Below are 3,953 nucleotides of genomic sequence, written 5' to 3' on the forward strand. Positions count from 1 at the left end.
TGGGTTAATATTCTGTGTTATTTGAAAAATTTACCCGTTTCCAAACACGAGCAGAAAGTGAAACACTGAAATCTCTCATACGCACATACATGCATATACCTGAACAGTCAATTGTTAAGATATTCGTTAACGAGTAATGTTCCTCGATTTTTTGCTTGATAATATTATGTTTTTATTGTCAGTGAAACATTCCAAGAGATGACCAGAATATTTAATGCATAATTAGCACGCGTACAGACAATTGATTGTTTAGCATTCGTTTTAGAATGTAGATTTATTTATGGGATTAGCATGAGACCGAGTAATTCTTCATTTTTGAAGAAATAGTAAATAAAATTAGAAATAGAATAACAATGAAGAGTTATAGGCCCTCAGAATTTATTTTCTATGTACAGAGATTGCGTATCGTCGTCACTTGTGGCCTTATAATGATGGATTCTAAAGAAATCAGCTGATACTAAGTAAATAAAAAAAAAGGAAGGAAAAAAATACTACGAAATTATCATCTATAAAATAATGTCTATCCTAAGAGTTGGATTTGCTGTTCAATAAATTGTTCTGTAACAGATTAGATCAAACTTTCTGGAAGAGAGAATTTCTTTCGGTGCTCCGAACGTTACACTATCAGAGACAAGTATCACACAATATTATTGCTAAGTAAAAATTCCTTGTAATATTGTTACGATACCGTCTGCCTACACTCGTTTTTTTTATGGTAAGCTTTATGTTCAATCACCGACGAGATGTCGGTGGTTCAATGTAAGAATGTTACCGGAGGAACGATTGGCGCTTGCAGCTTTATCCACGTTGATCAACATTTTCGCGAGCAGTCTTATGCGTACGTCTCTATGCAAACTACATTAACCGTGCGCATAATAAATACATGATTCAACAGCAACAAGTATGAGTAAATAAGCCGAAGTTACATGGCCATTTCGCACGCGCGCGCGCGCGCGCTTGTGTGTGTGTGTGCGCGTGCTGAGTCATATATTTAATTCGACAAAACAATTCGAACGTACGATTTACTGGTGTATAATTAAGAAAGACGTCTAAGAGGAATCCAGCCCTATCTCGTGGACGAAAATATATTCATTGTTCCACTTGTTGTGCGCTTTCTTACGAGTCTTGCCGCTAGTGTAAATGAAAACCAGCGTATACATACAATACATACTTCCACGGATTAAGATTTGCATACGTTCCGGTTACCGGCTTATAGGTCGCGTCCTGCGGTGTTAGCGGTTTATCTAAAACTTTCTGAATCACGTTAATCCATTGCGATCTGTCGTTGTCGCCTTGCGCAGAGAGCAGGTAAGTCCGGTCGGGCGTTTTGAGAGTGAACGAAAACCCTTGATCTCTAGCACCCGGCGGTACGCCCGTCTTTACTGCGAAACCCTCGGTTTCTGTGAACTGTGCCCAAAAAAAATTTCACCCTTTGGATGAACGTCCTTTAAAAGACAAGAGGAAGACAGGGCGATGTAGGGATGTTGCAAGTAACACGAAAGCATTAAGTAAAAGTTTATAGAATCGTCTATGACGTACCATAGGGTCGTCATGGTACATGAGTTTTCTGCCGTCTAGCGTGAACCATCTCTTTTTATAAGCGTCTGTATGCCTCGGGCCAGTTTTCCACAGGAAGCCCTCGCGCGAGAAATCCCTCGTAAGTTGCGACAGTAACTCGTTCTCACCCGGATACGCCACTTGCAGACGGTGCAGTTTCGCGCACCTAATGGCGAGGTATCAGTTCGTAATTACCTCCGAATCCTCGTGATACACGTAGATATGTCTCGTCGTGCCGTCCTTAATAAAGGACAGCTGAAAACTATTCTGATTACCAGTTTTAGATGGCGCAAATGCCACATTTAATTCTGATATCCTAGAATAGCTTTGGGTTCCTTGAAGTAAACGGGAGATTAAATATTTTCGCTCTCTCTCGGACATTCGCGAACTGCAACTATCTCATTCGCGTTGTTTTCTTTAACGTGATACTTGAGAGTGTCCTCCGCCTCGCAAAGTATGAACTATCAATATCTGCATTGATATCAGCAAATGTTTCTTCGAAGCAGATATTTCCTTTTCTTAACAAAATATTTCCTTCGTAGCCAAAACCTATTTTGCGCATCTAAACATATATTTCGTTAATCTTAGTAAATGTCTGCGTTCATATCAGCAAATGTTTCCTTAATTCTTGAAAATATGTACTTTATTAAAGCAAATATTGTTTCTTAAAACTAATAAATATTTTTCAGGTATCCCTCAAAGAAATAATTTTCTTGAAGCAAGTAAAATTTTTTTGTTTTAAGTAATTTTTTTTCTCAGTGTACAAACGAGTTTATAAAGGAGAGGTGAGGCGGGGATATAATGGGATAAGTAGATGAAGTGTACGCGGACCTTTTTTCTCTCAAAGAAACGACGTGGTCATGCGATATATGGTTTTTATTATGTAAAATGTAAACTCGGATGTGACGATTATCGGACATGCAAAGATCTGAATCACGAATCTCTTTCTCCCCCCCCCCTCTCTCTCTCTCTCTCTTTCTCTATCTCAATCTGATTACACTTACTCAAGTGCATGCTCAACGATACGGGAGAGCTTTGTAAAGAGCCACTTCATAGATATTCTCGACAGTCTCATCTTCGGAGGACGCGCGCCGCTTACGAGAGATTTACTGGAAATTTTTAATTAAAGACGAGTGTTTAAGCAATCAAGGATAAATTCCTTTGGTATGAAAACAATAAATTTATTTAAATCTAAGAATCGCGAGCGTTCACGAGCCCTGGCGTAGTGCTGCCACCGTAATCATTAATTGTGAATTACAATCGGTTCGTTGGAATTCTCGTCGGTCGAGACAGAACGTTTCCGGAGCTCACGGCGTGAGCATCCAACGCTAGACCTCGGTCTTTCTGTACTACCTTAATAAAGTTGTGACTATTAACAAGTGTGAGTTCTTGTCCCCACCACGATTACGTGCAGTGGATTGTTGCGGAAGCGATCGGAAGTTGAATCTCACGAAAAGTCACGCGATCGGAAGTTGAATCTCACGAGAAGTTACAAACAACGAGCTAAGTGAAAAGTTTCGTTTCAATTGGCGAATATTTTGATCTCGAAAATATTCTATTGTGAGAAATTAATGACGTGAGTAGAAATTCACAAACTTTGCAGGAAATTTATAAGCAAAAGTCCAATTAAAGACAGAATTAAATCAACCGAAATAAAAATTATAAAATAATTCGAAATTAGTCGGTTTTTGTACATAATGTACAATAATTAGATGTAGGGTAACTGTCCCTATTAGTGTGCCCTGTACCTATTAGTGTGCTTTTATATTTAAATAAGTCATAAAAATAAACTGGTACAAATAAATAGACAAAGTATATTTTTTCTATAAAGTTAATACTCTAACTTAATAAAAAAAAATACTTTGTCTATATATTTGTACCAGTTTACTTTTATGACTTATTTAAATATAAAAGCACACTAATAGGTTCAGGGCACATTAATAGGGACAGTTACCCTATATTGAATGTAATATTGTAATAATTGTACAAAATAATTGTATAAAATGTGTAACAGAGGGTACAAGAGCGAAAAGTTGCTCTTGAAGTAACTTAAGACGCGCCTTCGTGCGAAATCTTTGTAGTAAATTGTTTGAAAATAGCGCGGGTCTTCCCCCTTCACACATAAAGAGTTCACTCGTAAAAAAACGCAGCCGACAAAGAACCACAGCAGCCGCAGCAATGCAATCTCCAAATACAATACATACATAGAAATCGCGTTATCGATATGTGTGGACACCCAGTAAAATTCTACAAACGTTTCCAACGAAAGTCCTATGAACAAATTTTATTTTATATTTTTAATACGTTTTCTTATATATTATTTTCTCTTGTCATCTTCTTGTTGCCAATTGCACTATTACTAAAGCCTACCATACATATATGGACAGTGCTATAGA

At 37.6% G+C, this 3,953-nt stretch overlaps 1 pseudogene; it reads right to left on the reverse strand.

Annotated features, from left to right (window-relative positions):
* Positions 1-1,033: 1,033 nt before the first annotated feature.
* LOC105457872 lies at positions 1,034-2,632 on the reverse strand (annotated as a pseudogene).
* Positions 2,633-3,953: the final 1,321 nt, after the last annotated feature.

The sequence above is a fragment of the Wasmannia auropunctata genome, unplaced genomic scaffold, assembly GCF_000956235.1.
Source record: "Wasmannia auropunctata unplaced genomic scaffold, wasmannia.A_1.0 LD336103.1, whole genome shotgun sequence".
NCBI classification, from domain to species: Eukaryota; Metazoa; Arthropoda; class Insecta; order Hymenoptera; family Formicidae; genus Wasmannia; species Wasmannia auropunctata.